Below are 13,479 nucleotides of genomic sequence, written 5' to 3'. Positions count from 1 at the left end.
TAAAAGTCCTAGAATGAAAAGATAACCCAGGACTATATCGCCTATGTATGCCTGGGCTGGGAGAAACTTGAGAGCACTGTACCCCAACATACGTAATAATAATAATAACACATTGCCATTTATGCATACACAAAACAAACAACTGCTCCTATGACGTGCTTTGGACGCTGAACATGTCATTAAGCATAAAAACAGAGAAGAAAATGAAATGCTCTTTTGAGGCCTCAGCTGTCCTCCTTTGTCCATTTCTGATGAGTTCTTAATCAGTGCCACTCTGTCCCGTTTTTGTCAAGGGGCTGCCACTCGCTCTATGCAGGCAGTCCAAAGGCTTCACAGCTTAGTTTCAGAGGGAAAGTGCTAAGTAAACAAGTGACAGATCTCAATCTGTCCTGTTTACGCGGGTTATCTCAGTGGCGATGGCAGAAAGTGCCGCTAGCTCAGAGGCCATACACCTCTGCCATCCCTCTGCATGAGCAAAGGAAAACCAGATAGCACCGGAGAAATCCAGCCATCAGCGCAAAGCACGAGAAAAGGGGCCAGCCGGTCTAAATTTGAATAGGTTATTACAACAATATTGTCAGAAGGGTGATATATCTATGGGATAAAGTTTCCCCACCAAATGTTATAAAGGTATTGCAAGTCTCTGAGGAATTTTGTGATTAAAATAAAGAATCAGACCAAAGGGAGAGTTCCTTTACTAGGTCACAAAACTCCAAGGTAGCTTGCCATATCCTATTGACGTACTATGGTGGGTAGTGTATTCTCTATAATGCACGGCCCTACACTGCCACCCCATTTTACACATGGCCTATTTCTTAATGCAATTAAGCAGATCTTCCAGTTTCTGATCAATATGATGTGTGTAGAATCTGGTTGGATTGAAAAACAGCGAACATGCAAATTCTAGTGTGTTGCACAAACATAGTTTAAGCAGTTTAATAAAATTCATCTACAACCGTTTGCATTGTGCGCTTCAGAATAAGCCATTACATGCACAGTTGTGCTTTTGTGTATTAAACTTCAACAGCGCCCACAATAAACACACTGGCATAAACAGTTCCTTATCAGTTAATGGCTGTAAAGTGTAACAGGAAGGGATTCTAAAAGAAAGGGATTTTAAAAGCATGTCACGGCTTTAAGTGCTGCAGAGACAGCTGGAATTCGTCTCTGTGATTGGTCATGCAGCAGGGCATGTGAGGTCACAACCCCACGGTAATGATTGATTACAGTTGCACTAGTGATGTAATGTTCATGTTACAGGTCAGTAGTGATGTCACAACTTGCGTGAATAAGAACATTATTCACAGGCGGTTATACTCGTATTGCATTATAAGATAGATCACTTAACATACCTTACCTTTCAAAGGGATGCCTTTCAGATTTATTTTGATATATGATCTATGTGTAATGCCAAGTGTTACAAATGTAAAGTGTCTGCCCAGCACCCTAGATTTCATCCGTTTCACTCATTTTTAGGCTTTCCATTGCAATTTGGTCTCCTTACGTTTGCATTGTTTTAATTGAACCATATCATAATGTTGGACAACCTAAATATGACACTTTTCTGACCATGAGGTGTATTTTTGTACAACAGTAATTTACTACTAGATAATCCGGAGCAGAGGAGTGTAGAATGGGGCAGGCATGTAAACCCCCTTCTTGAAAATCATTGAAATGGAATCTTGACTTTAATGCAAGTCGAGCATCCTGCGCAAATCAAGGCAAAATGTTTAAATGAAACAGCCCAAAGGTCCTTCACTGTCCCCGCCGCCTGTCCCTAATTTATCTTCAGCAGCCAAGTAACTGAGCTATCAGTTACAGCCGGGTACTGTGATGCTTTTTTGGGATTTTCATATTTCCGAGACTGGAGCTGCCAAGTAGGGTCAGGATACCTTCAAGGTTAGCCGGGGTGAACTGGCAAATCCCTTTTGCCACTGGCCAGCAAATGGTGCACTGAGGTTTCAAGTTGCCGAAGCCATTCACCACTTTTACCATCGACAAATATAAAAACACACTGTATGTCAGTGAGTGCTGCTATCAGATACTGGCATTTAATATTTGACCATGAAATATTTATCATAGATCACAGAGGCTTAATCATATCTTACCCTGCAATTGTAGATATTGATTTCAATGAATATAATATTCGATTGAGTATAAACCAACCTCAGTATCTTTATATCAAAATAATCCATTGAAAAACCATTGGTGATCAATGCATTGAGGCCATTTCCGAACTAGTTTAAAGAGTGACTTATCCTTTCATGACACTATGATCATCTACCGAATTTTGAGCTTTGCTCATCTAGTTACCAAAAGTCGGTAACATGGTATATTTCAGTTTAGTGTATGAATGAGTAGGCTTTCCTGGCAATGCCCTGCAAACTAAATTACTTCTACTATTCATTTGTGTGAAATACATTGCTAAAGTCCAAATCTATCCCAAAACCTGTTGATAAGACGGACAGTTAGAATGCAAAAAGATAAAAAGATAATATAACTATATTGTAATGATACCATTTTTTACAATGGCAGAATGGTCATTCAGATAGTTAACACGCTTGTGGAAGTCTTTGTGTATTAAATTACAATGACATTGTGGGGAAGAAAATACCAAAATCTAACATCACAAATGCAAACAAACAACTACACATAATGTATATATCACGCCAACCAAACTGTTAGATTGTCTTCACATTGTCAAAAAATGACCAATTTGGAATTACAATTTTCACAAGAGAATGGTACTCATATCCATTATAAATGAAAAGGGATTTTGATAAATGTTCTGTGGAAGGTCTTAAACTATTATCATTCAGTCTATTATTCCATTAAAACAAAATGCTTTGTGTGTTGAATGAGAGTAACACATTTGAATTCCCCATGGACATTTTTCCATGCATACTTAACTTACTGTAATGAAGACATTTTCGATTTGATTTCACAATCCAGAGGTGAACATACTACAAAAAGATGTTCATAGACTTTCCGGAACTCCAATTAATTGTGCTTTGGATGTTCAACATGAACAATATTGTGTCTCAAAAGTAACAACGTATGCCTCATCCGTTTGTACACTTGTATTGTTGGGTTCTTTGTCTTACAACTGTAGTGAAGTATTATTACATAACAATTTCAGAGCTAACTACATGTGTATCAGAAATCCAGTATTTTCACTTTAACTATAATGAGGTAATTTTTCTTATACTGACCTGAAATTGTAATCACTACTCTTATGAATCATGATTACACGCATATTTTGTACTAACTGTTCATGTATAAAAAGAAGAAAATGTCATAAACTGATACGATTTATGAAGCTCAACACCAATAAAATCATGTCTGTCAGTTTAATGTGTAACTTGGCGATTCATTCTTGAGATTACTTTTGATTTGATGATGCATGTGTTTTCTTAATTTGTGCATAAAATTTGAAAAATAAGTTTCTATTTGCCACAGTGATTATGTCATTTAGGAACTACTGTAGAGCACATATCTTATCGATAAAATGAACAAGTTACTTACAAACTGGTAACGTTCTTTCGATTGGATGTTCCTCCAACGTAGTCCTCATCTTAGATGTATTCCATCCAGCTTTAGCTGCTTCGGAAAAAAAATTCATCAGAGGGCGCTGTGCGTCGATGTCGTCGAGTCGATGGTCCCTCAAAGGCCTCCGTCGAGGGTGACGTCATCGGGTATACAAGTAGCACGCGCGGCGCCCGTTGGCTTCAGTTCTGTTTTTTCCCAACTCTTGTTCTACTGTGTAGATTGTGCCTGTAGTAAGGTGTTAGCCTTGTGAGAGTTGAAGTGGCAACAACCCGGAAAATCGACAGAGGGGTAGGATGGGAGGGCGATGAGTAATACGTTGGAGGAACATCCAAATGAAGGAACATTACCATTGGTAAGTAACTTGTTCTTCGAATGGATTGTGTCCTCCAATGTATTCCTCATCTTAGATAGACTCCCAAACCAGTATGGAAAATTCTCTGGAGGAGGGAGTAGATTTTTGATACCCTTATATGGCTGAATATAGCACTGCTTTACCAAGATTCCGCTCCTTAAACTGGGAAGCATCCAGACTATAGAAATTTGAAAAAAGTATGTAGTGATGACCAAGTTGCTGCTTCACAAATGGATTTTATGGAAACACCTTTTTGAAGGGCTGTCAAAGAGGCTATGCCTCTGGTGGAATGGGCCCTTAAGCTTTCTGGTGGGTCTTTCTCCGCCAATCTGTAGCATTCTGAAATGCAAAGCACAATCCAACATGATATGGTTTGTTTTGACACTGTTTGACCCAATTTCCTTCTGGTGTAGCCAATGAAAATTTGATTATCTACTCTAAGATTGTAAAGCCTAGAAATGTAAAAGATTAGAGCTCATCTCGGATCCAACCTGTGCAATCTTTCCTTTTCCTTACTAGGATGAGGTGGAGGATAGAACGCGGGTAGAACAATTTTCTGATTCAAATGAAAATCGGACACTACTTCAGGTAAAAATGAAGGTTTAACCCTTAATACCAATCTGTCCCTATGGAACACAGTATAGGGTGGCCCAGAAGACAGTGCCTGCAATTCTCTCACTCTTCTTGCAGATGTTAAAGCAACTAGGAAAGCAGTTTTCCATGTTAGTAATCTTAATGGACAAGTGTGCAAGGGTTCAAAAGGGGCACACATTAAGAATTTTAGAACCAGATTAAGATCCCAAATTGGTACTTGGAAAGGGTAAGGAGGAAACACATTGGTGAGTCCTTTTTAAGAATTGTACTATTAAAGGAATTTTGAAATAGGAGCATTCTTCCGACGAACGCTTGAAAATGGAAAGCGCGCAAGATAACCGTTAATGGTCCCAACATTTAGACCTCTATGTGCTAGGGACAAGAGGAAGGACAGTAATTCCAGAATAGAACATAGAAAAGGATCAACATTATTTTCTCTGCACCAGTTGCAAAACCTTTTCCAACTGAAACGTTATAGAGATTTTGTTGCTGGCCTTCTTGCCGAAAGCAACACCTCCATGACATCATCTGGAAGGTCCCAATCCTTGTATCTCAGCCTTTCAGATACCAAGCATGAAGGTTGAGAATCTTGACCTCTGGCTGGAGAACCTGGCCCTCCATTTGTGAGAGAAGGTCCTCTCTCTGAGAAAGACGTAATGGGGGACAGATGGACATGTCTAGAAGGTCCGGGTACCACGTTCTCCTGGCTCAATGCAGGGCAATTAGGATCATGTGGTTTCCGAACCACCTCGGTCTCCTGATGACCTGAGCAATGACCGGAATCAGAGGGAACGCATATAATAGTGGGAAGTTCCTCTCTACCACAAACGCGTCCCCTAGAGCTCCTCTTGGGGGAAATTCCCTTGAGCAATACCTTTCGTGCTTCCGGTTGATTCCAGTCACAAATAGGTCTACTTGAGGGTTTCCCCAAAGGGCGAAGATCTCTTGAATGACTTCCTGAGCTAGTTCCCACTCGTGGGACACCGTGCTCTGCCTGCTCAGAGCATCCGCCGTCATATTCTCCTCCCCGGCTAGATGAACTGCCGTTAAGGAGATTTCTTCTTGAATTGCCCAATACCAGAGCTGCATTGCCGCTCTACACAGAGGTAGTGACCCTACACCTCCTCTTTTGTTTAGATATTGCATGGCCACTGTGCTTTCCATCAATATCAGGACATTTTTTCCTCTGACAGATGGTAGAAAAGCCTTCAGCGCTAGTCTGATTGCTCTCAGCTCTGAAAGGTTGATGTGTAGTTTGGACTCAGATGGAGACCAACGACCGCTGATTGTCAGATCGTTGGCATGAGCTCCCCACCCCATGAGTGAGGCGTCCGTCACTACTGTAATCTCCAGCCATGGTTGCCAAAAATGTTCTCCTTTTAGGATGTTCTCTGTGCAAGTCCACCACAGAAGATCCTGCTAAACCCTGTATGGAATCTGAAGAAAATCCGTCATTTGACCTGAGAACTGGGACCATTGAGTCTTTAGAGCCCATTGAAGGGATCTCATCCTCAGGCGTGCTTCTGGCACTAGGAAGATGCAGGATGCCATGAGGCCCAGCAACCTTAAAAAGTCATAGGCCTGGAGACTTTGGGCATTTTGGAATTTGGAAACCATCTGAAGAATGTCTTGAGCCCTCGACTTGGGAGGCGAGCTCTTTCCCAAGGACGTGTCTAATACAGCTCCTATGTACTGAAGCTGTTGGGAAGGTGTCATCTGTGACTTCTTGAAATTGAGGGAAAAGCCCAGTCTGTGGAGGAAGTGGCAGGTGACTTTCAGATGATCCAGGGCTTGTTCGGCAGAACGTGCCCTGATCAACCAATCGTCCAGGTAGGGGTAGATGTGAATCCCCCCTCCCCTGAGGTGCGCTGCCACCACTACCATTAATTTGGTGAAGACCCTCGGGGTAGAGGTCAATCCGAATGGAGGGACTCAAAACTAATAGTGTGAGTCGCCAACTACGAACCTCAGGTATTTTCTGTGCTTGAGATGAATTGGCACATGAAAATAAGCATCCTGGAAGTCCAATGACACCAACCAATCCTGAAGCTGAAGAGCCTGAAGGATATGAGAAATAGTAAACATCTTGAACTTGTCCTTCCTGAGGAGCTTGTTCAAGCCTCTTAAGTCCAAGATGGGCCTCAGTCCTCTGTCCTTTTTGGGGATCAAAAAGTAAGTAAGGGGGGTACCATTCCTCTCCGCTGCAGGTACTGGTTCTATAGCACCTTTCTCCAGCAGGGTTAAAACTTCCTGCTGCTGGAGCGGGTCTGAAAACAAAAGGTGTCTCCCTGATGGATTGCTTTGAGGTTGCGTTAGAAAAGGAAGGCAGTAACCTTGGGCTAGTATTTCTAGAGCCCAAACATCTGAAGTAATGGCTTGCCATTCTTGCAGATGCTGTGACAGCCTGCTTCCACTGGTGTCTTGTGATGCAAGTCCTCAAAGCGGTTTTGTGGCGGTTGCTGCAGCCGCTGATGGCAAAGAGGCTGCAGCTGGAGTTGGCTTTGCATGTTTTCCTCGTCCACCCCAAGTGGCCTTTCTCTGGCCCATTTGACTGGCCATTCCTCTCGCCTTTCCATCTGAGTAGCAGCAACGATAGGATCGTCCCCTCCAAGATTGTCCTGGCGCACGAAAAGGCTGAGGTTGCCTAATAGCAGCTCGTAAAGACTTGGCAGCTGCTTTTGAGGTCTGCAACCTCTCATGGCTCTCAGCCTTGTTTCCAAAAAGGTGAGACCCATCAAAAGGCATGTCAGTAGACGGTTCTGCACGTCTGGTGCGAAATCCGACTTCCGTAACCACACAAATCTGCGCATTACCGTGCTAGTGCCCATGGACCTGCTCACACTATCTGCAGTGTCCAATCCAGATTGATGGCATTCCTGCATGGCCTCCTTTCCATCTTTAACAATGGCTAGGAATCCTTCCCTTTCACCCCCTTCTGGTATGTGCTCCGCCGCCATTACAATGCACTCCCACACAGTGTACAAAAACTTTGCCAAGGCACATATGGAGTTGGCTGATTTTAACACCATACTCCCAGCTGAAAATACCTTGCATGCCCAACCATCCACACGCTTGTCATCCCTATCTGGAGGGATAGAAGGGTACGCCATTTTATTTGAAGCTGTGGCTGCCTGGACCACCAGACTCTCGGGAGTTGGGTGTTTAGACAAATAGCCGGAGTCGCTACTGGAAGGGCGGTATTTTGAAGTAAGGGATTTATTCCCTGGAGGAATAGAATCCGGAGTCTCACAATTTTTGGCCACCCTATGTTGCAAGGCTACATGGAAGGGTAGGATTGGATCTTCGGTGGGGCCATGATTCAATATATCGGTCAAATCCATCCTGGAGGAATTGGGTAGGTGGTCTAGCCCATCCTAAATAATCGACCACTTTTTTCATTAGTTGATGGTATGAGGGACTGGCATGCTCTCCTGGTTCTGGCCTGCCAAAATCTGTTTCAGGAGATGTATCAATGCCACTTGCATTATGTAAGGTTTCCACCAGGTCCCTCATCCTGCTTTCTTCAGAAATCAGGCCTTCTGGGACATTTGGGGTACCATATTCCAGTCCAAAAGGAACATTCTCCTCATCAGATCCTCTCTCCTGTTCCTCAAATATTGAAGTCAGGGATTTGAAAAATTCCTTCCTTGGAAGAGGTTTAAAGACCTTTTCTGGGAGAGGTGGGAGAGGTGTATTAGTGAAACCTGAAGGCATTACAGCCTTTGCAGCCTTCTCTTTTTCTTTTTCTGGCTGAGTTGGCTGAACTGGAGCCTTTGGAACCTTTGGTGGCGAGGGCTTCGGGGACGATGTTGACAAAGGCGTTGATGGCGCCGATGAAATAGTGGTCGTCAACAGAGCCGGCTTCGATGGCGTCGAGGCGCTCTTCGAAGATTTGTCCTTCGAGGTGCATCGCGTTTCAGACGGCGTCGGTGACCTCGAGCGGTCGACTCGACTCGAGCGGTCTTTTTCGCTCGGCATCCTGCAAGGTTCCCGATCCTTCCTTCTTCGATCACCCAGCCTCGAGGGTGCGTGAGTGTCAGAGCGATAATGCTCCCGGCCGGCTTCCGAAGAAGGCGCGGACCGAGGGTCGCTTTCTCAAACACCTCCATCATTTTCACCCTGAATGCTTCCCACCATTCGGAAGAAGAATGTTTTGTGGGCATTTCATCCTTTTTGGGGATTCGTCTGAGGACGAGGTGGAAGGGGACTAGTGGCATCTTATTTTGGAGTTTTTCGTCAAAGATGAAGAGCGATGGGAATCGCTTCTGGACCTAGACCGATGCCTTTCGTGTTGAGGAGACTTCTCCTCACGGGACCTCAACTCGACACTAGAGGCTTTCCGGTTGGATTTATGACCTACCTGCAGTTTTCCCTTGTTCTCTCGCAAGGCCTTCCCCGTCATCGCCTGACACTTCGTACAGGCCTCCTTGTCGTAGCCCTTCCCAAGACACCACAGACATTCTCAATGCTGGTCCGTGATGGACATTTTCAAACCGCAAGATTTACAATTTTTGAAACCAGATTGCGGGGTCGTAGTCAGAGTCGATGATGAGGACATAGCGAATATTCTTCAGTATTTACTGCGTCACAGAACTCGAGGCGCGCCAAATCTCCGAAGCAATATCCACTGTGCAAAACCGGAACTGAGGCCAACGGGCGCCGTGTGTGCTCCTTGTATACCCGATGACGTCACCCTCGACGGAGGGCTTCGAGGGACCATCGACTCGACGACATTGAAGCACGGTGCCCTCTGCCGAAATATTTTTCCGACGCAGCTAAAGCTGGATGGAATACATCTAAGATGAGGAATACGTTGGAGGACACAATCCATTGGAAATGGGGTTTCCAAGTCCGGTCCTTCAGAGCCCAACTCACACCAGGTTTCCAGGATAATTGCTGATTATGAAAAGAACTTCCTTTAAGATTTTGGGCCTCATTTCAAGTTTTGTGAGAAAAGTTACTGTTACCGCATTCAGTAATGGTAATAAACTGGTCATATTGTTACTCCCATATCCAAAGTTCCCTAGAAACTTAATTGGGGAGCAGTGATACTACTCCAAACAGTAATTCTGCAGGCTGCAATGCCGCCATTTTATTGTGGAAATAATACCTTCAACAAAATGCGGGCAGCTAGTTTGATTTTGTGGTTCAAACCCCATAATTAGGTGGATCTGTAAAACTGGCTGTATTTCCAAATACCACTTGTTTAGGTACTACCGCTTCACCCATAGCGATGCCCTTAATGTTTGTGTGTGAATATCCTGAAAGCAAGAAGCAGATTTAATTCAGAACCACACTTGAAGACACCTGGATTAGATATGCTGTGTCTAATAAAGTACAGAGGAGTTTTCAGAGAACATTAACAAAAGGGTCTTATTAATTTTTGGATTTGGAAGTGAAACGGTTCACTCCAGGGCCACAGTGGCAGGAGGTTCCAGGGAATAGGCTTCAAGACAACACATTCAATGACGACTCAACAAGCATGGCTGCAGCTGGGAAAATTCTAGACGCGAGGAACAGTAGACCTGTATTAAACTGGCCAACTAGCACACACGTTGCAGGAGCACCAACATAAGGGGACTTAAGCACTGGTCAATTCATCTTGCACATAACACGATCTTTCACAGATGGCCACTGAAAAGGAAAATCACAGAGTGAAGGAGTCTGCTTTCCAAGGTCAAAGTACAAGTCTATCAGTCATGAAAAGTCAAGGCAGGGAGTGTAACATGCTCACCGTGGGGGCTGTGGAACATGGGTTTGATTCCCTGGTAAGTACTTCGAAGCTAGAGGAGTCGGACATTAACTGTGATATAAAATACTTTTATTAATAAAGTGTACTTTCTGGAGAAAAGTATGTAGGCTATTTTAGTGAGAGGGAGTTGGTGTGGTCTAAATTGAAATTCATTAAAAAGGCAACCAACACAGCTGGTCATAGGTTGAATTGTAATTCAATCAAGAAGTTGATTTTTTAGAAAATCTGATTCTGTATGAGGGCGAAGGACCCAACAATGTGTGTAGGGGTGGGGAGGAGCCGGAACAAGTACTGGCGATTTAAAAGTTGGTATGCCTTGAAACCAAACCCTCATTTGTGACCCGCTTCCGCTCAATCAGGACAAGCTTGAGTTGGGGTGGTCCCAATTGAAATTCAGAGCGGCCCTAAAGTTGAATTGTAATTCAATAAAATCAAAAAGCTAATGTTTGAGATAATTTGTTTCTCCATGGGGGCACAGTACCCAACTGTGATTAAAACGTTGGTATACCCTGAAAACCAAACCTTCAATTTTAACCCTCTTGAGCTCAATCGGGATCTTCTTAGTTTCAAGATGTAAGGAAGTCAAAGACGTGATTGGATATTGACAAGAATTCTGAAGGAACAGTCTCCACACATCTGCTGCTTGGTTCCACTGGAGGGTGGACTGCACCATGGGTACATGGAATGTATGTACGTCAGTGCAGATAGCAGTGTGTTACTGACATGGGCATGCCAGTATGGACATTTGTCTCCCTGCATTTTGGCAGGGGCACATCTCCATATAAATGTAATGCCACAGGTTTGGGTGCAACAAGGCACTTTCTTTCAGGTGCTACGTGGTGTTGTGTTGATGGATCTTTTCCAAAACACATCTCGGGCAGGCGTACCTCTCAGGATACCTGGTTTCCATACGAGCTGCGAACTGCCCATGAAATGTGCCCAATCCCCTGAGAGATTGATACCTTTCCCTTCATTAATATGCACCTGGGAATAAGGCAATCCCGAGGAAAAGAGGTACAGGACAGCTTGCAGGGCATGCAACTCCATAGTATAGAGCGGAAATAAAGGTTGGTTGATCTGAGCCTATTGATGCTTAAACAGGGTGTGACAGATAAGCTGTAATATCCCATTGTGCATGTGAAGTGCCCTTCTGTAGCGTAATAAGGGTCATGTGAACACCTAATTGCCATGCTGCTTATAGAAAAATGTATCATCGTTTATACAATATCATGTTTATATAGGGTGCTTCAAGACCACACTTTCCCGCTTCTAAGTGCTGTAATTATCCGAGTTATAACCCAATTTAATAGTATCACAATTATTGACCTCTGAAGGTTAAAGGGTTGACACGGACTAGCTGGGATTCAAACCCGTGAATGCAGGCGTAACAAAGATGCTTAGCCAGAGAGCTTAACTCACCAAGCTATCGAACCGACTTTAATGTCATCGGTAATCTGAGTATTATGTTCCACCAAAACTAACACCCTATAGGTCCGATTTATAAAGCGTTTGGCATCGTGTTTGGATCATAGTAATACAAACAGGTAAGTGCCTTCCAACAGATTTTCAAGCAGTGGATAGTTAGCACAAGACGAGATGGAGTTGGGGTTTAAAAGAAAATGGAACATTAACGGTTGTAAAAAATAAAGAACAGAAAGCACCGAGGGATAGTTACAAGTAGTTGACAATAGGTGGGGTGGCAGTAGGGAGGGTGGGTTTCTTAAAGAGTGAGTGGGTGCTCCTTCAAGATGTAGGAGTTGACGCTTTAGGCCTGATTTAACTAATTGAATGTTGATGGTGCTTTTAATGTCAGAGAGAAAGGAGTTCAAGTGGTGAGAAGATAGGAAGGCGATGAGTGGAAGCGAGAATGCGCCCAGAATGGCCGGGTTATTACCAGATTCAGGGAGGAGGGGGGTGCTAAGTCGAAGGGTGCAAGGAGGATAGTAGCAAGAAGTAGGAATTTTTAGAAGGACCAATGGTGCATGGAGAATCAGCCCATCTGAAGGTGCTGGGAAAGGAGCCAGCGATATTGTACAGGGTGAAGCTGGCATAGTTGAGGATTCTGTGAAAGCGCTCGTAGGAGCAGCATTGTTGTCCCAGAATGAGGCTCGATTAGTAGTCGGGCGATTTAGTAGACTGGAAGGGGAGGAAGTGGTGAATCCTACAGATGTTAAGGAGGGGATCCCAGCAGCAGTGGATTTAGAGGTGATAAAGTGATGGTGCTATAGATTGCTGTTTAGACAACCCCAAGGTTGTGTCTCTTAGGGGATGGTGTGAGGAGGTCAGAAGGAAATAACATTGGTTGGGGAGAAGAATAGGAGCATCAGAAATTGGTAGATAAATGGCTTTGGTCCTTGAGGATTTGCACTTAATGTGCCATGCACTGACTGACGGTGGAGAGGCACTTTGAGATCCTAGTCAAGAGGTCAGGCGTAAAGGAGAGAAGGTGAAGAAGACTTTGGCATCATCCCAAAAGACATGACAGGAGGACCTGAAGGAGGAGATAAGTTTGCAGAGGGAGGAGTTGTAAAGTGTGAATAACATGTACATAGGACAGAACCGCAGGGATTTCTTCAGGGTGCGGGCTAGTATCCCAGCTGCCAGTTATCCAGGATATAGATAATGAACGACCAGAGTGATGGAAGTCATTCTAGGTAAGAGTGTGTCTTGGATTCCAAGGTTAGAAAGGGATAGCCTGAGGGAGGAGTTGTTGACTGTGTCGAAAGCAATGGAGAGATCAAAAAGGATGAGGATTGAGAAGAGTTTGAAGTGGGAGCAGAGAAAAGAGAGTCGAAGACATATGTCAGTGCCAGGTCAATGAAGTGATTTCTGCGGAATCCAGATTGTAGAAGGTTACAGAGATTGTTCGGCTGGAGATAACTAGTGATACTTTTGAAGGCAGAATGCACACGAGTTTTGAACAGTGGGGGAGGACAGACATTTTGATCATTTCCAGGTCAGTGGTGGACAGAGAGGGTTTCTGGAAGATAGGCACTACTGTCGCTACCTTGATTCGTGTAAAGGTTGCAGTAGAGAGGGAGAGGTTGAAGAGGAGCAAAAGATGGGAGCCGTTTATTGGTACACCATCTTTGGGTTTCTTGATCTACTACTCCCTGTCTTCTTATCCATAACTCTTAAACAGGGTACTTTACTTCGAAAGTTACTTAAAGATCGCCACACTTATCTACACTATCCTTCCAATGCATTTTGAACAAATAATTGCTGGCCATTT

This window comes from Ambystoma mexicanum, chromosome 11 (assembly GCF_040938575.1).
Source record: "Ambystoma mexicanum isolate Mex_15411 chromosome 11, UKY_AmexF1_1, whole genome shotgun sequence".
Taxonomy (NCBI): domain Eukaryota; kingdom Metazoa; phylum Chordata; class Amphibia; order Caudata; family Ambystomatidae; genus Ambystoma; species Ambystoma mexicanum.
The sequence above is the reverse complement of the archived record's forward strand: the minus strand, read 5'-3'. Positions refer to the sequence as shown.